Raw genomic sequence first — 27,831 nt, 5'->3', positions numbered from 1 at the left:
ACTAATGCAATTATTTAAAAAATAGATACAAGAAACCTGACTATTTCAGAGAAATTAACTTTATTGAATACATTCTTCAAAAATAGGTTCAGAAAACAGGGGCAATGCAGATGCAGCATTTTGATTAAAACTACTTATAGAGAAAATATAGACTTTAATTTAGAAAACTGATCCCTGTTTATAGATTATCTAAAAACATTTGATAAAGTAAAAAATATATACATTATTAGATATGTTAAAAAGAATAAACACACAGCATACGTATTATTTTATTACTGACAGTACACAATATATACAGTACAAAACTAATTAAATAAAAATAAATGAAAAGATATCTAAAAACTAGTATTAAATCAAGGTATTAAATATGTTATCCTCTATCTCTCCAGATTTTTTAATATTTATTGTAATGCAAAACTATGCGATGAAGTACTTTTAAATAACTCAGGTATAGAAATTTCCCGGATTAATAAAATAAATGTTATTATTTGTAGATGATTAGTTAATAATATCAGATTAGGAAGACAATTTGCAAAGAGCAATATATCTTGACAAGAATAAAGATAATATTATAATAAAATAAGTAAACAAATGTGTATAGATGAATTTTCCACGACATTCGAAAGTTCTTATTTGATAATTTATGAACATTAAAAAGCAAAAAACAAAAGGAGATTATTAATTCATATTTTTTCTTACATTATAAACCGTGAGGGAAGGAAACACTTACTTTCATACTGTACTCTTCCATCGGGGACGGGTTGAATCTTCCATGTTTCCACAACAACAACCTCCAGGAGTGTCAGTTTGTTACGTGACTTCTGAGCTGTCTATATGTTTGTAATCCGGAGTTCATCTTTATTGATATTATCCATTTAGTTCTTGGTCTTCATTTTTTCATTTTTTTTTCTTTTTAATCTTGCATACAGAGCAAGGTTGGGTAGCCTTTCTGATGGCATGCTCTCGACGTGCCCTTACCACTGAAGTTGTCTTCTTTTGATCTTTTCTATTAATGAGTCTGTATATATATTTTAGATCTTGTCATATAGTTTTATTTGTTTTCTTTTCTGTCCATTTATTTTTCTGAGATTCGTATCTCTGTCTTCTTGAGTGTCCAAGTTTCTGAAGCATATAGCACAAAACATATTCCTTTTGACTTTATATATAAAATTTTACCACTGAAAATTAACTTCTAAACAGTCTGTTTTCATGTAAACTACATTCAGAAATATATCGAACACGTACAAACAACAAAGTTCCAAAACTAAGCGTAAAAAGCTTTTAAAAGAAATAAGGAAACACTGACACCCCCTAGCTAGCTAGCTAGCTCTCCGCAAATGTTTTTCAAAGGAGCGGACCTACCAGAGATCTCCCCTAATGAACGGGGGAACCGGTTGTAACAGTCTGTTTTCATTTGAACAAGTAAAAACAAGACAATTCTTTCAGAAATATAACTCGCTTCCCAGACTAAACACACACAAAAAAAGCTTTTTAAGACACCTAAGGGAAACTGATAATGTATCATGACCTGCCCCTCCCTATTTTTATAAGTAAAATAACGGCACATACGTCCTCTCGTAAAGTACGGTGAAATATTTCTACTATTGAAGCTTTGGTGTGCTAACTGTTTGTTCTACGGAGTTGGTAAATGAAAGTCAGTTGCAGGTGTGAAGATTAAACTCTTCAAGAAAAACATCCTTACTGTTTAAAAAAACTGTATTGGAGAGCCAAATATCTGTACTCTCTTTAAAAAAAATACGTATGTTGTGTGATTATGCCATCAAATTTGTTACAAAAAGAAAAAAAAACGCTAATAGTAGGAGAAGATGGAATAATCTCCAAACTGTATAGATTTGTTGGAAATATTTTCTCAGAAGTTATTAAATTTTTTTAATAAAATATATTCAATTCGACAGAATGGACTAAAGTATACTAATGCAGTTATTTTAAAAAATAGATACAAGAAACCTGACTATTTCAGAGAAATTAACTTTATTGAATACATGCTTCAAAAATAGGTTCAGAAAACAGACGCTATGCAGTGGATGCAGCATTTTGATTAAAACTACTTATAGATAAAATATAGACTTTAATTTAGAAAACTGATCCCTGTTTATAGATTATCTAAAAACATTTGATAAAGTAAAAAATATATACATTATTAGATATGTTAAAAAGAATAAAACACACAACATACATGTTATTTTTTAAAGATATATACAGTACAAAAATAATGAAATAAAAAAATAAATGAATATTTATCTCTGTTTATTGGAATTATATTTTGCTCTGCATTCGTCAAAGAAATAGTCCATTTTTATGTGTCACAGTATACTCTTTTAAATTTTAAAAAAATTCAGTCCCTGACTTAACTGGTAATTAGTTTACGGAATTAACAACGCAAATGAAGTATATTAATTAAAGGTAACTTTAATGAATCACTTCTATATTTCGGCAACGTCACATTGCCCTACTTTGGCCAATCAGGCAGAACAACTAATATCAGGATTTCAGAACACAAAGACTACGTCCGGTTTCACCAGTACAGCCGCTCTGGGCTGGCAGACCATGCCTTAGATACTCACCATGAAATTCGTTGGAAAAAAACAAAAATAATTCATCGCAGCAAGTTTAAATACGAAAGATTATTCAAAGAATCTTCAGCAGCTCTAAAAAACGTTCCTAACCTCAACAAATTTGGGTGCATGAAACTACCTCAAATTTGGGAGACTTACATTATGAGAACTTCAGCCCAACAGTCAAGACTACCAAATTAGCCCGCAAGAGGGCATCATTAGGACTTTAGGAACAATATTAGTTTCTTGCTTTCTTCCTCATTTGCTTTGTGTTAGTACCTGCGTGCACATACCATATCTTTATGTTCCTGAAGATGGCAATGTGACGTTTCCGAAATATAGAAGTGATTCATTAAAGTTACCTTTAATTAATATACTTCATTTGCGTTGTTAATTCCGTAAACTAATTACCAGTTATGTCTAACCAACGTATAAGCCTTGCTACTAGAATCAGTCCCTGACTGCCTGGACACCCGAATGTAGGGAGCACTTTAAATAACTCAGGTATAGAAACTTCCCGGATTAATAAAGTCTTACAGTTTTTTTTTTCTTTTCTGCCCCTTTATTTATTCTTCTGAGAAATAGGGTTGAATATATACCCATATAAATTATGTAAATTTATATGGGTATATATTTAGAATATATTCCAAAATATGTTACAAACTTTATATGACAAAAACCTTTAAAAAAAAAACAGTTAAGACACTAAAGCTTCAATAGTAGAGATATTTCACCGTACTTTACGAGATGACGTATGTGGTGTTATTTTACTTATAAAAATAGGGAGGGGCAGGTCATGATACATTATCAGTTTCCCTTAGGTGTCTTAAAAAGCTTTTTTTGTGTGTGTTTAGTCTGGGAAGCGAGGTATATTTCTGAAAGAATTGTCTTGTTTTTACTTGTTCAGATGAAAACAGACTGTTACAACCGGTTCCCCCATTCATTAGGGAAGATCTCAGGTAGGTCCGCTCTTTTGAAAAACATTTGCGGAAAGCTAGCTAGCTAGAGGGTGTCAGTGTTTCCTTATTTCTTTTAAAAACCTTTTACGCTTAGTTTTGGAACTTTGTTGTTTGTACGTGTTCGATATATTTCTGAATGTAGTTTACATGAAAACAGACTGTTTAGAAGTTAATTTTCAGTGGTAAAATTTTATATATAAAGTCAAAAGGAATATGTTTTGTGCTATATGCTTCAGAAACTTGGACGCTCAAGAAGACAGAGATACGAATCTCAGAAAAATAAATGGACAGAAAAGAAAACAAATAAAACTATATGACAAGATCTAAAATATATATACAGACTCATTAATAGAAAAGATCAAAAGAAGACAACTTCAGTGGTAAAGGCACGTCGAGAGCATGCCATCAGAAAGGCTACCCAACCTTGCCCTGTATGCAAGATTAAAAAGAAAAAAAAAAGAAAAAATGAAGACCAAGAACTAAATGGATAATATCAATAAAGATGAACTCCGGATTACAAACATATAGACAGCTCAGAAGTCACGTAACAAACTGACACTCCTGGAGGTTGTTGTTGTGGAAACATGGAAGATTCAACCCGTCCCCGATGGAAGAGTACAGTATGAAAGTAAGTGTTTCCTTCCCTCACGGTTTGTAATGTAAGAAAAAATATGAATTAATAATCTCCTTTTGTTTTTTGCTTTTTAATGTTCATAAATTATCAAATAAGAACTTTCGAATGTCGTGGAAAATTCATCTATACACATTTGTTTACTTATTTTATTATAATATTATCTTTATTCTTGCCAAGATATATTTCTCTTTGCAAATTGTCTTCCTAATCTGATATTATTAACTAATCATCTACAAATAATAACATTTATTTTATTAATCCGGGAAATTTCTATACCTGAGTTATTTAAAAGTACTTCATCGCATAGTTTTGCATTACAATAAATATTAAAAAATCTGGAGAGATAGAGGATAACATATTTAATACCTTGATTTAATACTAGTTTTTAGATATCTTTTCATTTATTTTTATTTAATTAGTTTTGTACTGTATATATTCTGTACTGTCAGTAATAAAATAATACGTATGCTGTGTGTTTATTCTTTTTAACATATCTAATAATGTATATATTTTTTCCTTTATCAAATGTTTTTAGATAATCTATAAACAGGCCTCGAAACAACAACTCTATGATCTATTGGAATTTTACAGTTACATGTTATGTCTTTAATCCTACAGACCCTCATCTCTAATTTAGGGAGTAGAAAGGAATACATGACCTAACTACAGATAGCAAAGCTTTCCAAAAGAGCCTTTCAAAGATCGTTGTAGAGATTCTCATTGGAAAAGAAATTTTTATTCCCGTGCATTAGAAATCGGAAAGAAAATGATGCAACGTTATCTCCGGAATACATGACCAAACTACATAGAGCCATGAGACAAGACAGGTTAAACCATTCATCCATTAAAAATACACAAAAAACGCCGCTTTCAAGTGGGGAAAAAACACATGACCCCCACTAGGGTCGAAAAAGAAGCCAAGCCTTTAAACTAAGATATCATGACGTAGTCCTTTCTGTCGAACTGAATATATTTTATTCAAAAAATTTAATAACCTCTGAGGAAATGTTACTCTAAAACTGTTAGACTTGTACGAATTTTTTTCTCTCTAATCAAAGTCAAAAGCATGCTTTGCTAGAAGTCTACTTGAATTTTTTTAACTTGATTTTTTATAAAATAAAAATTTAATACCTTGATTTAATATAAGTTTTTAGATATTTTTTAATTTATTTTTATTTCATTATTTATGTACTGTATATATTCTGTACTGTCTGTAATTTTTTGAAGCGAAGCATGCATTCAATAAAATTACTTTCTCTGAAATAGTCAGGTTTCTCGTATCTATTTTTTAAATAATTGCATTAGTATACTTTAGTCCTTTCTATCAAACTGAATATATTTTATTTAAAAAATTAATAACCTCTGAGGAAAACCTGTGGATGTCAATAATTCATTCACTGTAGGCATCTTACCCTAATAATGAATAGAAAACACCTTGTACAGCATTTTAGAAAAGCTCCAGACAATACGTTTCTTGAATTCTTCAACAGAGTTTGTGAAAATGTGTCTTACAATGACTCTCAGATTCAAGCAAATAGTAGTAGTAGTGATACTTGTGGTTTACAGTTAAGTTACTGAGTAGAGGTTTTTTTACTGTGGATGAAATACTATATCAGAACTATTCTTCTTCTCAGCATTATAAATTTATTAGTGTTATCCATGTTAATGTAATCTATGCATTATTGTCAAAATAATGAACCTATTTTTGAAACAGTGTTAAATAAAATTAATTTCTCTGAAATAGCCAGGTTTCCTGTATCTATTTTTAAATAATTGCATTAGATGAGACATTTATTAAATATATATATATATATATATATATATATATATATATATATAATTCTTATTGATACGGAAACATTTAACTAGAATATTATTCACTTTTAAAGAGAAACATCATGTCGTAAGTCCTGAATTTTACTTTGAGTTCAAAACAACAAAGCTTTCAAGAAACTAAGGAAAGAGACAAGACAAGACATGTCAAACCAACCATTAATAATACACGAGAAAGCTTTCAAGTGGGAGAAAAACACATGACACCGACTCGGGTCAAAAATAAGCCAAGCCTCCATGACGTGCCTCTCTACCCATTGGTTGATGTACAAACATGTTAGCCTATTATGATTTCGAAACAAATGTCGAAGGGGTTAAATTTAATTACTTTTTGATAAGGGAAGGAATTAAAATTTCGCTAGAAATGATGCTGTATCAGCTGATCTCAAATGACTAATCACAAACCAGTTGAGACCGTTTGATGTACATGATGTCATACCAACACAGGTTGCAAAAAAAAAATGACACCTGAGTATTAACTTCAAAAACAAAAACAACTGTTGCTACCTTCCCTAAAAGCTTTTAAGAGAACTGATAATGACATATAGTCTGATGACCTGAAAAACGTACACGTAAACAACCCTGAGACAACACATGACCTCCACTCGGGTCGAAAATAAGCCAAACTTCTCTCTCCCCCGATTGGTTGATGTACAAACACATTAGCCTATTACGATCTCGAACTAAAGGTCCAGGGGATAAATTTAATTACTTTTTGATAAGGGGAGAAATTAAAACTGCGCTAGAAATGATGCTGTAGGAAAACGATCAACGTCACACCAGCTGGTCTAAAAAGACCAATCACAAACCATTTCAGATCGTTTGATGTACATGATGTCATACCATTCAGTTTCAAAGCGTGACCCTGTATGACTCAATTAAAACGTTGCCATTTGCAATTAAAACTTCTATACAAGTGTACCATACTTCCTCCTCTTTTAGTGGCGCCGTGATTGTGCCGAGGGTTACGTATTTCTGGAATCTCACTTTAGAGATTTAAATAAACCCTTTCAACTCACTTCAGGCCTCCAGTAAGCAAAGTTATAGTCGCATACTAGACGATAGAAAATGCCTATCACCTAGAGCCTGAAGGCATTCGCAAACATTCATGTCGCAGCTGGATTAGCTCTTCACTTTGCTTCCAACAATGCGAGGATAATTAGAAAGTAACTTGGCTTCTTAGATCTCTTCTTGGGTATCTTAATTTCTTAATAGATGGGAAGTAGTTTATGAATTTAGAGAAGTTTTAGAATGCAAACTTTTTTTGATTATTTTATAGTCATCAATTCTCAGGAACAAAGCTATTTTTTTTGTGTTGGAGAACTTATGGAGAATTATGGTGTGAGTTTAGGTGACAATGTAATCATTCTTACCTAAACTCACCTTTAGTTTAAAAACTCTTGTAAATGTTTCTCACATTCGGGATTCAAACTCAAGGTCTTTCCAGTATACTTCTTCAGGCTGTGCAGTAGAGGATGCAAAACCAAACTGTTTAGGCAGTTTTTCGATTAGTACATAAGCAGCTAAGATTATGTCTTTAAGGATTTTCATTTTTCCTACCGAAAGAAACGTAAAATCAGACAGCATAGGGTATATTATTTCAAATAGGACTCATATTTGATTTGTCTGTTCAGCATGCTGTGCATATAGCAGTTAGTAGCCAATGGGTTGTAAAATTATAACTATGCCTTTATGATCTACTAAAATTAAAAGCATCACTCTAAACAAAAGTGAAAAATAGAAAAATATCAGCCATTTCTGAGATAAAAAAAATCAAGGTATGCTCCAAATATGTTATAAAAAAAATCCACGAAGGATGCTTAAAGCCATAGACGAAACAGAACTAAAAGAGCATGACATGTACAATGTAGATGTTTAAAACTTACGAAAGGAGTCGAGTGCCTATTACGTTTGAAATCGAAATAGGAAAATAGTTTCAGTGGTTAATGAATAAATCCGCTAACGCCTTTTAATATTCTTCAAAGGAATTAGAGAACACTCTCTTACTTTTAATGTTTTTTTTTTCTTAATCGGTAGGTAAAAATAATGAAAGCTGATTTCCACCTTTCATTATTGCAGCAATTAAATGCATTTCTGGGCCGTGCTACAGAAGATGTTTCTAGTCCTAAATCGATATATTTATATATGGTAGATTTTGCTAAGCAGTAGCATTAAAAACCCGTTTTTTCTTCTCCTGGAGATAAACTCTATGTACTTTCACAAAAGATAATTCGTACGAAATGATTGAAACAATGGCCTAGAAAAATTACTCAATGACTAGACTCGTGTAAATCTATCATCGTGAATTCTGGATGTTCTAGACGTCAGCTAAGAATGCCTATTCGTTGTTTAATCTAGGTGAGAAGTTGAGCTAACAAAGAAAATTTCCGATGTTAACAGATATGAATCGATAACCATGCCTAACACAAAAGCATCAGAAATTTTATATCCAATATGAGTAATATAGACACGGAAAAGACTGAAGTATCGCAAAAAATCAAGCCATAACCTAACCACAGTAGGGATGAATTGGGATAGAAAGGTGTCATCATTAATATCCAACTAACTACATTAAAGTCTAAAGTAAAAACGATCTGGGAAAAACAAAGAAGGAATGTGGAAGTACTCGAGCTTTAGAATGAACATGGGAATAAAGTCTAAGGTGCTATGTAATAATGATTTCCTATTGTCTGTTTTGTTGGATTAAAAGTTGAAAGAAAGTCTAGAAATGTATGGAATACCGCAGCAACAGAAAAACGACTTAAATTAATTTGACATTTACTTACTAATACTAAAAGATTCTCGTGATATTCTGACGAAAGTTTTATAATAACTAATGAGTTATTCGTAGTTTATTCTCTTCGTTAAAATATTTAAATAACATTTAAGTCTAAAGACAGAGCAGAAATAACAAAGAGATTAAGAGATAAATGACAATAGAAGAAAACCATGCCACAAGGTAAAGTGAAAGGGGGGGGAGGTAAAGAGAGAAGACCTAAATTAAGATAGATGGAGCAAATTGTAAAATTAACAAAATTCACATTGGAGACTGCGGTTAAAGAGACATTAGAAAAAGGTAAATGGATGGATAACGTCTACAGTCCTCAGCTAAGTAAAATGGAGATAAATGGAGAAGAGGTGTGGATAACGTCTACAGTCCTCAGCCATGGATAGATCCGAGAGAGAGAGAGAGAGCAGAGAATTTAGTCAAGCACGGGACAAAACGCAGTTACGATAGACCACAACTTATCTAAGATTATTCGAGATAATATTATTGGTAAACTTGATAAATGAGCATGTGCTTTTAAAATGTCACAATCTTTTGCTAAAGAGTTCTGCAATTGGTGAATTTCATCTTTGATTTGCATGACGAAGTCTTTAGTTTGGAATGGTAAAACTAAAATTAGGTCATGAAAACAGAGAAATCAAATCACAAAGGACGGATACCAAGATGAGAAAGAAGCATTACAAATTTCTTACTGACATTTGTTAAGGGTGTCAGAGTTTAATGTGTTTCTTTGTCAAGTTAAAGCATTACAGTTTAGTGGAAAATACAATTATGTGCATAAAACTTTTATCGATAAGACTATGAATTGTAGTGAGACAGATAGATGACTGAAATGTTCATTTAAAATTTATTATAAATGCTAAAATTTCAGGTAGGAATACATTTTGAATCGATTTGTGTTTTGCGTGAGCCTGAGATTGGGAAGGAGAAAGCAAAAATGGCAGAATCGTCAGTGGTTGAAGAAAAGTTAGAAGCGTCAATGCTATGTATGTTTAATCTTTGACAAAACAGCAGAGTCGGGTAAAAAGCCTGAGATATAATTTTATACATTAGGGCAAAGTTTTAACAGGGAAAGAAATAACGGGATTAGGGGAATTAATTCTCAATTTTGTTCCAGTTTTCCTATCATATTTTTCAGCCCTGAAATAACAATTGGTTGTAAATTGTGCAAAAGCACAGAAACTTAGTGTACTAATATATCCAAATTAACCTCCGTATTTTATGTATTTTTTAACTTCCTTTCAGGTGTCCTCATTGGGTGATATCTCAATATTGAAAGTAATCTCCATAGAAATAGGTGAAGATAATTTCGTCATAAATCTGAAAAAATCTTCACGATATTTTTTCTTAATATAAAAATTTAAAGAAATTCCGTATATTAAATAAATACCATAGAGTTTGAGGTCACCGAATATGAAACATTTGGTTCGTTAAGAAAAATCTGATTTATAGGTAATAAATAAAGAGAAATTGTAGTGTTATCTGAAAAAGAAAATTCCACTAAATTATTCGCGCATTATCTCCAAATATGTTTCAATTTGCAAAAATTGTTCTTCAGAAAAATGTTAACAATATAACTTTACCATTTTTCGTTTACATACGCATTTTCAAAGAAATTCTTTAGAATATCCGTTCTTTAAAAAAAAAAAATCATACATTTCTAATTCTAGATATTCCAAACATCTATTTTTTTTTTTTAAATGATAACCCTAATAAATTCCCAAAGCGATCTCCTTATCTGAAAGAGTGCACAAATTGGATAAAATCCTGTCATTCAGTCTAAGACAGTCAATCCGATCCTGTTTGAAAAGACTTGTAATTTCCGTCTTGATTTTATCCCAATACTATTCAAAATGTCAAGTACATCCTTTAGATTATTAGACGCCTGAAGTTACAAAAAAATAAAAATAAATAAATAATAAAATAAAATAAAAATAAAAAATGTGTGTAACTGGAATCACTAGACTAGTTGACTAGAAATATTGCCTAAAACTTCTAATTAACTATTTTGGTAATTTTTTTAAAAATATATTTTATTAATTTAAGTAAGACAACTTACTTAAATTAATAAAATAATTAAGTATACCTTCAATGACGTTTTAAGCTGTTCTTTAAAAAAGGAAAGGAAAAGAAAAAGATTGACATACGATAGAATAAGAAATTTATAAGGTTGTCTGTAGAAGTATTTCGAGCTGTAATACACTAAACCGATAAATGAATTATATAAACCGAAAGGAAAAGTTCCTAACTAAAAGAACTTTTTTCTTCTTGCGAATGCAATTTTCTGTCTATTATAAAACAGGCGCGGGAGTTCAAGCGTTGTCTGTCTTTTTGAATGAAGTGATCCAGTTTACTTTCGTTAAATTTAACCGGTTTCGGGCTGCAGTCGTAAGGTTTGTGTATAACTGGGATGTTTTTCTCAAGTACTAGAAAACTAATAAGGTAAGGAAGGATTAAACTCAACGCTTGCGTGATTTTTTTAGCAACTTTAAAAGATCGCATCCTAACAACAAAAAGTAATTTAGAAATACTGAAGTCGTGGAGCAGAGTGACGGGATAAAAGTGATAGCCTCGACTAACTCTCAGGGGATTGACTTCCCGAATACTTGATTTTCGTAATGATTCCTTCATTCCATTAAAAATAATGTTAGTTTTATTATATACAAAATTTAGTATTTAAACGCTAGAAACGCCTGCTGATATTGTCTATCGGTTTTAACAAATTTTAACTAATATTAGAATAAGGGAACCGCTCACCAGGCGACCTTGCTACCTGAGATATATGTTTGTTGTAAGAACATTATTTCACTACCTCGCTAAAGTCCAATAGGGTGAGAGCGCTCCTAGCTTAATCAATGAGCACCAACTCTTTATTGATTAAGCAACTAGTCGTTATCACGTGACTAGTTGCTCTTGGATGGATGGTCTGAAATCCAATCTCCTGGCTGACATTAAGTTTTCCCTGGGAACTGAGTTAGTTGGTCTCATGCAGGAATTGAATTTTCGACTGAAAAAAATTTCAGCTTTCACTCCCTCCACCCCCATAAAACGATAAACCAACTTTTAGAATACAAACGATCTACAAGCAAAAACTATTTGAGTTAATAGAAAACAGTTCGCTACGAAACACATTAAGTGCATCTCATATTTTGCTCAAAGGGAACAAAATAAGGTTTAATAGTAATTTGCTGAAATATTAAATATCTAAAAAAATGCGGTCAGATGAACTTCCTTCAAAAATATTACCAATAATAGACGAAATGCATTGAAATTTCCCGATTTTTAACAACACTCATGTTGCGATCTACGATAAAATAAGTTCGGATATCCTTCATTATTTTATGAAGAAGAATGAGTGGGATATATCGTACGTTTTCATTACAAAAGGAGTGCTGGTAAATACAGTTTGGAAACCAATACTGTTTAAATACTAAGCTATATGCAATTGTAAAGTTTAATACTATAAACATAGACCGTTATTGGTTTGATTCTGGATGTTCAGTAGAGAAAAAAAAAAATTTAACCAAAAAGAACTAAAGCTAATTAGAGAACTAACAAAATTTAGTTCTCTATAATTTGTATAGTAGTATAGAGCTTAAAAAATCCGTTCTCTTTCTCTCTTTAATTTAATCATCTACAAATCCAAAATGTTCAAAAATAGTATTTTATTTCTAATTCTTTAAACAGTTCTTTAATTTACTTTCCAACACCCCACACACACACTCCGACCCCTCCACACGCACACCCCGACCCCTCCACACGCACACAGTGTAAGTTTAGCGATAATTGTCATGAATTTTTCATGTCATGACTTCCTAAGCGCAAATAGATTAACGATATTTCCATGGCAACGACTCAAATGAAGAGTAATTTACTTTAAAAACAAATAAATGATATTATTAATCTTTAGCAGTCTCATCTAGCAAGGAAATTAGTCAAATAAACTCTGCTACCCCTGCATTATTTATTGAATTTATACGCCCAAAACAGTATCTACTTGCCTCTGTTCCGTTTCCTTCTTCGGAAAAGATAAGTGGACCAAACTTGTCAAATAACGAGCCTCTTGGCAATATGTCGCACAACGAAACAAGCTATCTCGTAACTCTAATCAGTGCAGACGACAAAATCGAAGTGGCTTGTGTACGTACATCACATGACAAGAAAAGGCGAAATGCAGTAAAACGAATTTTTTTCTCTCTCTGCAGATAAAACCGATTGCATATTTCCAATAGGAAGTGATAGTTGATCTCAGCTTGTGTAAAGAAATCAAATAGAAGGGTTAGATACGTGATCAGAGCTGTCAGATTTTTAACAAGGAAATAGGCTGACATTTTTAAAATAATTTAATTACATTTGACATTTTTAACGAACCTTTATAATTACACGTTTGTGTTTCTTGAAATTTAATAAATTCGCTTTCTCTCCAGTTATGTTTAAAGACTAGTCGAACACAGTTTTTACAAGTCTCTGCGCAGTAGTCTGTCATCGTTAATCCCTTAGCTGAATAACGGAATCGGAAATTGATATTCTAATTCAGCTTAGGAAAGAAATTACTTTAATTTGAAAAGTAAGTCCATTCAAAGTTCATTTAAATTTTGAAACTAACTCTGAATAAACATTTTTTACCTCATTTATTAAAACAATACTACTGCGTCTGAATAAATAGAAAACTAACTACGCAGTAATTTTATGGTAATATGTCAATAGGCGTCAGCAGTCCAATGTTAGCAGCTGCCACCTGCATTCACAATCGCTCGACTCAAATCATAACGAAAAAGAAAATAACGAATTAAATGGATAATATCTTTTGGAAATTTTAAAATTACACGATGATATTCCGCTGTTGCTAAAGAAATATTATATGATTTAAAACAGAATTATTATTACTTCTATAATACAGAATATTATAGTATAAATTATTCAAATTAATTTCATCGAACAGAGAAAGTTTCAGATATTTGCTTCACAAGTGTAATATTAATATGAATGTATTGTAGAATATTTGTATACCTCTGATAAGAATTATATCCACGTTTTATTGTAAGATTAGTCATGGACACATCAAAAATTTCAGTAATGTCCTGCGAAATGTCCTACAAACAAGTGTTTGTAGATCGTTTCTTATTAAGAAGGGGAAAAAATGCTGAAAATGCCAGACACTCTAAGAATGCATGTCTGGTATTCTCATATAGATGTTTCATATCAATGGAATGCACGCAGGATATTTCATGATCTAAGGGTTTCTTGTTGTGATTTATGTTGCAATTTTGTTTGTCCTAAAAGGCATTTTTGTCTCCTAACAGAAGTTTTGTTAGTTTTTGTTTTGTTTCTCTGTTTACAGCGCGCGCGCGCACACACACACACTGTTTAAAAGCTCTATTTCTAGAGTCGTTCTGTCTGTTTAGTACATGCGCGCACGCCCACATAAACATACAAAATTTACACAGGGGATAGGGAAACCACACGCCTGTGCCTAAGACTGGATAACTTAGCCTTGCCTAAAAAATGTCAGGAAAACTTCTATGGTGGCGCATGATGAAATCATTCGTTCTGGGACACCAATAAGAATATAAACCACTTACATGACATAAAAAACTTGAGTTATTCATTCCTGTATCAGAGTAGGAATCCTAATTTTTATGTAATTGGTTCTGTTAGTGCTAATACCTTCAGTTATCTGAACGAGCGGGTGTGTGTGTGGGGGGGGGTGATTTAAGTGATCGAAAAACCTTTAAATAAGTTTCAATAATAAACAATAAAACTTTTAAGTAGTAAGAACGCGTTCCATCAGCATTCAACAACAACAAAAAAGACGCTAAGCTCATCCTACGTCAGGTTGAAATCATCTTAGAGATGTTACCTCTCATCGAAATTCGTGAAACTGAATTCCCAACGTCTTAAGAGGCTTATCTACTCTATAAAAAGGAAAATGCAATAAACTTCTAGTCAGGCTTAAATATTTTAACAAAGATTTTATCATCGCTGCAGTTGATTTGGAGCGTGAAAGAATCCTGTATTAAAAATTCCAGTAGCTGTTAATGATGGTGGAAATGAAGAGCCTCAGTTTCTTAAAAAAAAATAAATAATAAAAATAAAAAAATCACTCATTCGATAAAAAAAATATGGTCGCATCATTAAACTTCAGAGAATTATTTGTCGTCTTCCATCAAACTGCTCATCTTTTTTTCATATTATTTATTTTAAAAGGTGTTTGGTAGAGGTCGAAATTTTTTTGTTAATTTAAGGAATACTTTTTCTAAGTTGTCTTTCTACTACAATCTTTCAACGTTATACAAATATATCAGAATACAATCCGGTGGTTTTTACAATATTTGATCTGCGAATGAATATCCGAGATCATTTGAATAATAAATATAGGTTTATAGACAAATAATATGTTTGTGTGATCTCTGATTATTTATCTGCAAAAAATAGCCAGAAATTTGCTTTTTTTTTAGGAATTTCTTCTTCTTTCAGCACACTTATATCTATCTAAGTCGATTTATTTCCAAAATTCTGTTTATGATAGAAGTAGTTGTAATGATCGATGATAGCTGTTTCATTCTAAAAATGACTTATAAATGTGGGATAGAAAAGAGCTTCAAGATGGGCGGTTAGAAATTGGCACGCAGATCTAAATCTATTAAATTTTGGGAAAGAAATTTGTAGCAGTCCGAATAAATCCATTATTCCAAGCCTTGATATACTGCATTGCTTTTACTGACCAATGCTTGATAGAACAAAGTCAAATTGTTCAAATTAAACCACAATATGATATAAACAAATAAGGAAATAATTACAATTATAAGAAAAAACAGCATGCTCTAATCTCGTTCGTCTATAACAGTGATGGCGAACGCGTGTCAGCACTAACACACTTGAGGGTTTCAACATCCAAGGTGTTGAAAGATGTTGATATTCTGATGAAAAAGCTGCGATAAATCGTGTGAGATCGCTCTCGGTTAAGGCGAAGGTAGGTTTCGGTTCATTGAAAGAATTATATTTTATAGTTAGCCTATTTCTATTTTATTTTGTAACTAGCGTATAAACAACGAGCATTTTAAATTTACATTTTCTTTCTTAATCATTAAAATTTCTGCATAGTCATATAATATTATAAAAACTTCTACATACTCTTGTGAAACTCTATTTTCTGCCTTAAATAATATCAAATCGAAAGGGAGAAATAGGTTGAACAATGATTTGAGCGTTGCCTATGTAGCATTAAAATGAACACACTATAGCCCTTCTATAAAGCAATTTTCTTACCAGTACTCAGCAACAGAAAAGTCATTAAATGTAATGTAAGTTTATAATTTCACTTTATTAAATTAATTATATAATATGAATTCATAGATTTTATATCGATGTCCTATTAAATGAATAGCCTAATACGATATGTATAAGTCACCATCTATGATTATGTAGTTACATTTATAATGCATGTATGCAAGTGGCACATCAACAGCGTCAATATTTAAAAAGATGTTTGACACACCTGGGTAAAAAGGTTCGCCATCAATGCTCTATAATGACACTATTTATTATCACAAAAAATTGAACTTAGAGCTGTTTTTTTTTTTTTGGCCGATGTGCTATAGACGTATTTTTTATTTATAAAATGAAATTATATTTATTGAAATTAAAACGACCAGGCAGATGTTAATAATGCTCCTAAAAATGAAATTTATGAAATGTCATCAAACAGAAAAGAATTATCATTTTCATTTCAAATCGTTTTGCCAATAAAGCGGTATAATTATAGTGGGAAAAAAAAGACATTGTTATCATTGCGAATTGTTTTGTTAATGAAAAAAGGTAATTATGATATTTATTACCAGTAACTTTTTTTTTTTTTTTTTTTGCGAGAACTACCACGAGGTGTTCGATAGATTTTTGTTATTGGTGTGATTATCAAACATAGAACCACTTTGGGTTTATGAGCCCTATACAAATACTTTATGTTTTTTTTCATTTTAATTAATGTGGTGAATGCCAAAATTCACCACGTGAGAATGAAATTATTAATATCACTACGAATCATTTTGGTAAATTCCATCAATAAAAATGCGCCTGTTGTAACGAAAATTAAATTATAGACATATCTTCTAGTGTATACTAAATCCCATATTTTATTAAACTCCCTCTGATTAAAACGGAGTTATTGCAATAAATAAATTGGATGCATTTTGTCCGTTTGTGTTTCTGCAAATGATCTAACTGAAACAAAAACTAAATAAATTCATAAAGTGCAAAGTCAGAGGAAACTAAAGCTATGAGGGAAAACGTGTTTGTGTGTATTTTGGAGGAAATATAAAAGGAAAGAGGATATCATCTAAGTGTAGTGTAATTTGTAAGTTGATTATGAAAAGGTATTGTTCAAAATAGTTTTGAGTATACGGAAAGGCAGTAAGAATTAGAGTAGGAAGTAATTATTACCTATAATTTAAATTCCAAAGACTTCGGGACGATTCACTTAATAAAACGCGCTTCTAACTGCATTGAAAATGAATTACTTTTGAATATCCCTTAACAAACGCTTCGGTAGCGGATTCGAAAGAATCAAAAGTTCTCATTGGTTAGAAAACAAACCTTCCAACTAAATTAGACCCGAATTCGAATCCCATATAGAAACCGTCATAAACAGCTTTTCAACTGTAGGTCAATTTAGCCGGTCTCATACAAACGTGGCAGCGCTTTTTCTTTCTGAAATGTTTTTTTTTAATTATTATTTTTTATTTTCACTTACAAAATAGACATACAAGCCGAAGAACATTCCCATTTGTCAGACATAATATATATCTCCTATGGTTCAGTTATTCTTTACCCCCCCCCCCAAAAAAAATAATATTTAAACTATCAATTAACAATATCTTCAGACCAAAGACTAATTACATAATTTTGCCCCGAGGAGTGCAATAGTTATATATAACATTAAACCAAGCACTGTTTTTATATCGTTTTAATTTGTGTCCTAAGTGTTTCTCTTAATTGTCTAGAGTCTAGACAGCCATAGCTTGCGCTTCAGAAACCTGGGCTTGTAAATATTTAGTTTTAGTAATTAAATGAAGGTTACTGTACTAATTGCAACACTTAAACTGCCTTGAGATCTTCCAAGTACTCAGATAGTGGCGCCCTCTACTGTAAAGCAGGTCTGATAATAAATCCTATTCTGTAAGTGGTAGATGGAGTTGCAGTATAAAATAAAACTGTTTTCTTTTATTTATTAATTAATTTATTATTATTATTTTTTAAAATTTTCTAATTTCTGATGTTGCTGCTAAGATTCTGGTTTCCAGTCCCCAAACCACACAATACACACATAAGTATGGAAGAACAGAGAAATAGACATATAATTATACATAGATTGATGACAGAATTAAAATAAAAGCAAACTTTTACGTGCTGTTATTAATACATCCATTATTTCATTCCTTTATACATTATCTTTATTTCTACCTTTGTCTGTTAGCGTGCCAGTCGTTGTACAGCACAAACAGACGATAAATGAAAGCAAATAAGGGGAAATAGATAAAGTATTTAATTAGAAAATAACTCAACGCTGAATAATGACTTTGGAGACAGAATGTATTATTTCATACAAACGTAGTTCAATTCAGAGAACCATTTTTCACATAGAAAACTTCAGATAGATGTTAATATATGTCATTTATCTCCACTATCTTTTTTTTTTCCCCTCTACATGGTAGTGTATTCTTCATAGGAATCTCTGTATTGGTAAATACAGACATGCAATACAAACAACCAGTTCGGCAGAAACGTTTTCTGTTTAAGGCTTTAAATCAGTAGGCCGGTGTGTGTGTGTGTGTGTGTGTGTGTGTGTGTGTGTGTGTGTGTGTGTGTGTGTGTGTGTGTGTGTGTGTGTGTGTGTGTGTGTGTGTGTGTGTGTGTGTGTGTGTGTGTGTGTGTGTGTGTGTGTGTGTGTGTGTGTGTGTGTGTGTGTGTACAATGATGAGCGTTCATCCACTACAAAAAACATCCCAGTGGGATATTGCAAACATGTAAAACACGCTGGGGAAATCAGCAGATAAGAACTGACACGATGAACTAGTCCTTCTTACCTAAAAAGTCTTTTTTACCTTATTCCTTCCATAAAATGATTCTCTGTTTGTATTTACCTTAAGATAACAACGTAAATGGAAGAAAGGATATGATTACAAGATCGCACAAGGAAATGAAAGAAAAATTTGACAATAGAATAGAGGAACTTGCAATAGAGAATGAGCGATAGTGTGAGCATGAATGCTATGACAATAAAGACATTGATATTATTTCGCAAGATTAAATAATTTTCTTACTAGTAGCGATCTAAGACTGTTATGTGTTTCAATCATCAGTTTGAAGATGTTCTTGCCGTAAGGACGTCTCAACAATAATTGAATTATAGCCGACGAACGTATTGCTTCCACAATCCATGACTGGACCGGTAAACATTGGATTAATCTTCGAGTGTTTCTTATGTTTCTAACGACAAAAATACTTCGAGTAGATGTATTGGATTTCGTTGTCTCATAGGAAATAGAACAGTTGAAGTACTGATGCTGATTGCCCACTTCCTCACTCAGCCTCAAGCATTCTTCAATTGGAGCTTACCCGTTCTTCAAAGAAAGAGTGGAGTTTAGACGTTTTCAGATTTCCACTGACAATACCGGATTTAGAATGTTATCTATATTTAGTTTTCCATTTCTTGAACTGCTATTATTCTATTTATGGTAGACATTTTCTGCTTATGGGAAAATAGGAAAGGTGTACAGTTTCTTCATTTTTAGAAAATGGTCATCTAAGTTGCGTCGATTTATATTTCATTGAAGCAATGAAATAATTTTTTTTCTGTCAAGGGCCCACTTGATAATTGTGATAGTTTAATTTATAGGAGCAAAAAAAATGGAAAGACAAAATTTTCATAAAAATCAGACAAGATTTTAGATAAAATCATAGCATTGAAGACGAATAAACAAATTATTTTATATAAATAAAAGTAATATCAAAAATACAATAATAATAATAATAATCATACTTAATTAAAAATATATAATCTATTAACAATCACAACGTGAATATTTATAATTATTTTATTTTTAGTATATTTACTGTTCGTTAATTTATTTTAATGTATCATTTTAATCTCTTATAGTTTTTTTTTTATTTATTTTGTTTTCAATTCTCTTTACGTCGAAACTCACAATTTGGTTACTTTTATTAGTTGATCTAAATTCCATCTTTCCTTCTTTCATAATTACACTCGAACACATTAGCGGACGGATCCTTCACTGAAAAAAAAACAAAAAAAACTGGCTTTGCTATTAGTTTCCCTTATTAAAATAATGTCGACATCGATGACATTTGAACAATCACATCAATTGTGGTATAAAAATTATATATAAGGATTCCTTAAGAATAAGTTATTAGCACCATAATATATGTTTCTATTTCTACACTCTGTTTTGAATCTTATTGTGAATTACATACATGAGGCGAAATGCTTATTATTCATCGAAGGAGAGACGTTTCAAAAAAAATTCCTTTCAGGAATATATATCCCTGTCTAGACTATTTCTCAGATTAATTCCTTGAAACAGCTAATTAGCTCCTCCTGGGAATCGACCTTTACTTTCGAATTAGCATTAAAGTCAGACACAGAAAATCGTTAACAGTTCCCCTCATTGTACGCAAGAGTGAGATCACCACCCTGCTTGGAGTCCTAAATTCCTTTAAAAAGCTACATGTTTGATTCTCCTTACAACCTAAAGTGGATTGAATTAACATAAAAAGTATTAAATGCTCCGATAACAGCAACACAAGCTTCGAAAAATTGCATCATATCTCAATAGTAATCACTACTAAGATCATATGAAATAAGTTCAGTTAGATCAATCCAAAATGCTCATATTCTCTCTCTCTCTCTCTCCCTCTCCTTTCACTCATTCTTCTCCACCTTCTCTCTTCTCCTTCTCTTCTTCCATTCTTTCATTTACTTCATCTTCTCTTATTATTTCTTTCTCATTCTTCCCCATTCTCCTCTTCTCTCTCTTTCTCAACCTCCTGTATTTTTCTTATTCTTTTTCACTCGCTCTTTCTCTGTCATTCTCCTCCTCCTCCTCTCTCTCTCTCTCTCTCTCTCTCTCTGTTCCTCTATCTGTCTATCTATTCAATCATAAAAGAACTGTATCATAAAAACTGAAATCCTAATAATATGCCTTTAAAGATTTCTTGCATGTTCATAGAGCAGGTTGTATGCAACCTGTTTTAGATTATGAAGCTATATTATTTTTTCTTTATTTTCTTTCTATATTTTCTTTCCTCTTTACTGGTCAACATAATTTAGCGTCAGCGCTTTATCAGAAGCATTCAACCTACTACGTATGGTTTTAAGTTCGGTCAACTTTGTAAGTCTCTAAGTTCTAAGAAAGGTGATTTCTGTTAATCCGATAGAGGTAATTTTGTGAAATCTCTCTGTGTCTTATTTTGATTCATTAAAGAAACTAAAAGTTTCGATACCGGCTGTTCAGCAACTTTCCACGGAGGTATTTGGAATAAATGAAATTCCGAAACAGCTGCAGACAGAAACAGATGTTTGCATACTTCATGAAGTGACTTGTGACTCGACTTATTAATTCTCTCTTATAATCTTGCAGCGATGACCGACGTCAGTGTGTGTTCACTGGAAACAGGAAATAATTAAAAGTAGGAAAGTGTTTTGATTAAGGCAGAGAATCCAATCGGAAATAAAAGCAATATGCTGATATCGCTCAGGGAATCGGCAGGAGACCAACAAAACGAAACTGCAAAATTTCATTAGGTTTTAGTTAAACAGAAATTTCTGATATTGATTAATATTTAACTAAATGATCATTCATCCTCTTACTATCTGGATCATTGTTTTCTTTCAAGGATTTAAAGAAGCTTTCTTGACGTGTTTCAAAATGTGTCCATAATTGATAATACGGCGTATAGTTTGCTAGATACTATTCTGCCAGCACATTTTTAATATGCCAGTCGGATCAAAATATCTAAAACATATTCTTAAACTGTAAAAGAAATACTAGTACATGTTCAGATATTTTTTTTAAAAAAATTTCTGGATATGACTTCTATGAATTTCATTCAAGATCCAAGAAAATTCAGTTTTTTAACATGTCTTCCAGTAGTAAAACAAATTGATGTCTTATTTTAACCTTCTGCTATCTAATGAGAAGGTATTCACATCAGATAGCATCTCATTTATCTGATGTTTAGAAATATTATTTTATTCGTCAAGCAAAACTTGTGTATATGAAGAATGGGAAAGAAATGTAAAACCCTAATGCTGTTTTCTATTACTAAAAAAAAAAAAAATCGAAAAGGATATCTAGATGTTAGACTAGTGACTGTTTTGTTTTCAGACATCACATTTGAAAATGCCCTTACACGGCTTAAAATCATTAAGCAAATATTGCTAAATTATCATTTAATTATAGAATAGTATAAGGATAATCCATTTGTAAGTGAAGTAGATATATCGGGACAGGAACACATCAATTCTTGTTTAAGAATGGAATATGTTACGGTTGGTCTGTCTCTTTTGTAAGAGGGGAATTCCATTGTCGAATGACTGGCTACAAGAACGAGAGAGAGCAAGTTAAAATTATGTTTAATATAAAATTATTGTATATTATTGAAACATACGTATCTTGGATATTAAATAAATATTAGACAGAAGTATATCTGTTTAATCATCACATAAAAGTATGGTTAGTTTGTGCACTAGTTAAACAGATAATCTTCTCACTTGTTGCCATGGTGATGATGGATAGAAAGAGAAAAAGAGATTTTAATTAGTGGCTGCTCATTTTATTTGTTGAACGGGCTTTCAGAAAAATTTCTTGTGGAATAAAGAAAGGAACTTTTAAAGTATAATCAGGAAATTCAATGCGAGCGGACTACTTCGATCTTAAACTCATTTGAAGTTACATTAAGTGAACAGAGATAGTCCATTATTATTCGAGATAATGCTCGGGAAAAGAATTCCACTGATGAGTTTCTGTCTGTCAGCGAAAAAAAACACATTAATGAGTTGACCCTAATTGGCATTAGTGACAACAGCTCAGTCAACCACTGCATAGAATGGAACTCCACTGTCTGGAAAAGCAAATCTTTGAAAGAATGATGAGGATTTGGAACTTCGTCGACTTGTTGTTAGTTCAAGACGGAGGATTAACATCGTAATTAATATGATTTAGATTTCTGTATGATCTAAATCATATTAATGATTTAGATCATACAGAAATCTTATAATCATACTTCTTAAGATTATAAGAAACAATCTTTTCTGTGTCTAGACATCATGTTAATTGAACCACATGAATTGAATCTTTTCTTTTAAAAGAACACAAACAAGTAGCAATTTATTCCTATTTGATCCTATTTGTAATTTAATGATTAGGAATAGTAAACAATCATTATACTCTACGTCTACGTTATGGCCTGGAGAATTATCGATAATTTTGACCTCTTCCCCTCTCTTATATTTGAATAACTAGAGTGAATTTTCTTTCCAAAGTCATTTTGATTACATTCGATGGTAAATTTCCTGTCATCTTCAGCCCAACTCAATACGTCAACTAAGTTTCGAAATGACATTCCATCAAGCTCTTTTTCGATAGCGTGATGAATTGAGATTTTTTTTATTTGCTTAACACATCAAGGAATATTTTATGCATCATATGGGGAAGACACATATCAAAAGAATTATTTCGTTCTATCTTGAATAATGCATAAGTAATCACTTCTTGAAAGCGATTTAAATGAGTTTTCCGAATTTGTTTTATGATATATTTTTAGTTGGGATTTTTTAGAAGGTTTACCTAATTCATCTAATTGAAACGAAGAGTGGGATTTGATTATTGTATTAATGGCTTTTTTTTGTTTACACTTCTAGAATAATAACGCAGATTATTTTGGGTGATAATTATTAAAAACATTTTTTACTCAATAAAATTAATCACAACCGGGTGTACTAATCTAAACTTAATTTCGTACTCAACGTCGTTTTTGTACAAAGATTTTGGGACAAAATACAGGTCTTGTATATATGTGAGGTTCTAGCTTACTCTCCTTATTAAGTAGCGAAATGGAGGGGCTAGTCCTCAATTCGCTGAGTGCTTTTTCACTATGAAAAAATTTCACAAAATAAAAAAAAAAAAAAAAAAGCATTAGAAACATATGTGCAGAAAAATTTCTGAGTTTCCCAAATAAGAATGAAATATTTTATGACTAATTGGACATAAATATATCATGACAAACATCTGCACAGACGACCTTACCATCTGCTGTCCCTCTTACTCTCTCTCTCTCTCTCTCTCTCTCTCTCTCTCTCTCTCTCTAGATCTTGTTAACCAGTCTGGTACATGTTCATAAACTTCTTTCTGTCATTTGACTAAACGATTCTTCTGGCACAGAAATAGAACATTTCGTAGTAGGAACTTGAAAATATACCGTTTTGTGCGCACGTGGCTTGATATTGTGCAGCGTGCGTTAACTTTTGAAGTTGTAAGCATTCTCGAGACAAGAATGTTGGAAGTAAATTTACAACTGTTTCCAAGGCTGTTCTACACGTTTCAATGCTGCACTACACCTGCGGTCTGTACATTAGCACTCCTTTGGTCGCCTACGACTGAAAATCCGTATGAAGAGGTTGCTAATAACAACAGAATGTGAGAAGGCATATACGGTTTGTTAGAAAGGGAAATGCGAACAACCTTCCGAAGAAATATGTTCACCTTTACTTTTCTGAGAAAAGTGGAAATGATTTGAATTCTAATCAAATCTTTTTGAAAAATATACAAATAAATCAACTAAGCAATTCCCTAAATAATTAAATACAGTATTTTTATAAAGAGTTTGTTCAACTGTAATGTAGCAAAATTAGTCCTAATTAAGCCTAATAAAAGGAATACGTTCATCGCGCATTTATTTCTCTTCAATTAAAATTCTAATTATATTAGTTTAATTTATTTATCGGAATGAAAAATCCATATTTTACAACTGTAGAAAGAATCACTGAGATTTAGAAAACTTAATAATATTTCGTTTCTTTCGGTAAGTATTTTAAGATGATTTGCTGGGATTTTCTGTCTCATTTCCTCCATAATGACATTTTAAGTTTGTTCCCTACTTCTTAAATCGATGAGAAGACCAAAAGAAATAACTGGCATGCCGATATGTAGAAAAGGAGGACAAAGATCAATCATTAGCGTCAGAACTAAGTCGATACCAGATGTTTGTCAACGTTGCGAAATAACTTCATATCGAAAGGAAGACATAAACAGGAATTTCTAGAATCATTTGTAATCCGACACAGAAATTATGCGCTCGATTTTTATGAAATACGAAAAAAAAAAAAAAAAAAAAAAACCTGCTATTAAAAGAAAGAGGTTTTCGAAATTCTTTAATATACTGCCATTTGCATAATGGAGGTACACGCGACTTACTTATTGATTGATTTTAAACAAGCACAAGAAGGAATGAAGAATACTCTGTTGGCTTGTCTAGAAGCAGTTGAGTATTCTTTATTCATTTTTTTTTTTTTTTGTAATTTGTCATTGTGTGTTCTGAGGCCGGTTTGCGTGTTTTTATGAGATCAAAATTTCCGTAAGGAAAAAAAAACAAAACAAAAACATTCGCTATCTCTGTATGAATCCAGCTAACTAATTTTCAGTTGGAAACTCTTTATAAAGATTTTTTGCATTCTAGAATCCAAAATCTAGAATCGCATTGAAATCCAGTCTTTCCACTCGACAAGTAATTTTAATGCTTTTCTCATAGTAGCGGTGGTATTAGACGTTCAATATTGTCTACTGCTTTTGCTAATGCTGTTCGACTGACAGGTCCCAAACTTGAGTTCCTCATAAGAGATTTGACTATGCAATAGTGTCTTCACAGGCTTAGAAGAAGGATGCGGAAATCATTGAAAAAGACATTCACGATGAATGGAGGTTGATTGAGTGATTTTTTTTTTTATAAACAACAATTTATGATGTTCTAAAGATTATGCTGACAGTTCATTAATTTTAAAGAATTACGTTTTGTTATTTTTAATTCGAAACTGCTGACCAGAAGGACAGAAGCTGATCGTTGGCGTTTGCAGTTTGTCAAAGAGGCTGTTCTTTGTTGACCGAATAACGAACTTGGCAGTCGCTTATAAGGTTGTTGAAGCAAACTCAAATTCGGTAATTTACTCACAGTTTTTCCCCTCCCTTTCCCCCAGTGAATACAAATGAAGTTTGCATAAAGGTTGAACCCAATTACTGAGTAAATATCAATACCTCGTAATGTGTAACATAAAATGGACACGTTTAATATTTTTGATGATTTTGACGATCTGAATAAGAACCCTGGTGGAATTCATTTATGAAGAATAACAAAAACTTATTGAGCCTCCATAGCTCAGTCAGTATAGACAGGAATATAGGCAGGAAGTGTCTTATAATTTTCAGATAAGATAAAACTATTGTAATATTTCAATGGATGTTAAATGGCAAAATAACTGCCCAAAAGATTGCACAGGACTTTAGGTGAAAATGGATATTGGGCATGTTATCATGTTGTAAATAAAAAAATTGTTAACTGAAATAAGCATGCTATGTACTTATTGTGTATATGAAATAGTTCGTCCGAATGTACATAGATGCTTTTGAGAAAATAAAATATTCAGTATAGACGAAGCCCTTTGGTCTTCGTCTATACCAGGTCGATTCACTGACCGGAATCGACCTGGGTTCGATTCCCGTCAGTGAGGTGAGGAACCTTTATCTAGTCTCTTTCAAAGAAAGGTGAGTTAACCGGTCTCATACAGAGGTAGGGTTTTTTCACTCGGAAACTCGAGTTTTTCGTTCCCCGGAACAGGCAAAACATCCCCCTGAACACACGCATCTACAGACATAGGATACACCGAGAGTCATAGGACTAACCACCTTATCCTTGAGTTACGGTTGCGAAGTCCAAGAATACTTGAAAAGGTCGTGGGCGCTTAAGTGCCTGTTAGGACAACTGATAGAAACAAAAACTTATTTTTTGAACCCAATGGATGGCTTTTTAATTAAATCCTAAAGAAAAGCTATGACCGAGGTAAAGTTGGGATAGTTTGAACTCAGCTGACTTTTCGATGGACACTTTGGATTATTTTATTTTCCACAGATTCTATTTGAACAAGATGTTGTTTTTAACAACATCACTGATTAGTTATAAGGAATTCGATTTAAATGATAGCTATGATTTGTTTTTTTACAAATTACTAAAAATCTGTTACAAATCAAAATTGATAGAAATGTGGGTGAATAGAATAAAATAGCACTGCTGAATAGACAATTTTAATTGGAACGGTGTGTGTTCCACATATCGAAATGCGTATTTATATTTAATGAGGTAATATTTTTATGAAGTGTAAGAAGTTACGTAACCCTTCAGTTTATCATATACCAATACCAAATGTGTTTATCTGTTCAGAGTAACACTGAAGTACACTAAACCCTCGATTTAACGGAAAAAATTTCCGGTCCGTATGTCACATGTGAAAATTAACGCCCTTTAATTTTAAAATGCTTTTAACCAAGATTTGCTTATAATTAAATTAACAGGTTATTTTTTGTTATTAATTTCCTGTTATTTTAACAAATTTTGGCGAATAAGCCATCATATGTTGGAAAAACACTAGTAATTTAGCCGACAGAAATGAGTCACCACTCTAAAACATGTTCGGCATCCTAATCATTCGCCGAATGATTAGATCGTGATCACACCAATCACACTGTAATTGGTTCTTTTGTCGCGAGGCGTGACTTTCTGCGGCAGTTTTATTACACATATTTTCGTAATTTTAGGAAGTTAATTATAAAAAAACAGCAGAATTCAAAAGTTCAAAAAAAAACTTGATAGTTTTTTCAAAGCAGGATTACCTAAACCAAGGCGCTTGGTTTAGGTAATCCTTGGATATTTTTATTTTAAAAATTAGCGATTTAACGGACACCCCTTAGACCCTATTAG

The 27,831-nt window shown here is 32.0% G+C and overlaps 1 protein-coding gene and 1 long non-coding RNA gene across 3 annotated transcripts in view; one reads left to right on the top strand and one right to left on the bottom strand.

Annotated features, from left to right (window-relative positions):
* Positions 1-27,831, top strand: part of Cbp53E (Calbindin 53E) — a 196,198-nt gene that overhangs the window by 97,829 nt on the left and 70,538 nt on the right. The gene's annotated exons all lie outside the window — the stretch shown is intronic.
* Positions 1-27,831, bottom strand: part of LOC150103253 (uncharacterized) — a 101,488-nt gene that overhangs the window by 36,082 nt on the left and 37,575 nt on the right. For both annotated transcript variants that reach the window (XR_016548770.1, XR_016548771.1), the window contains exon 2: positions 19,995-20,081. This is a non-coding gene — a long non-coding RNA (uncharacterized LOC150103253). The remainder of the gene's footprint in view (positions 1-19,994; positions 20,082-27,831) is intronic.

The sequence above is a fragment of the Typopeltis vanoorti genome, chromosome 9, assembly GCF_054136105.1.
Source record: "Typopeltis vanoorti isolate ZY-2024b chromosome 9, IOZ_Tvanoo_1.0, whole genome shotgun sequence".
Taxonomy (NCBI): domain Eukaryota; kingdom Metazoa; phylum Arthropoda; class Arachnida; order Uropygi; family Thelyphonidae; genus Typopeltis; species Typopeltis vanoorti.
This window is presented reverse-complemented; position numbering and strand designations above follow the sequence as displayed.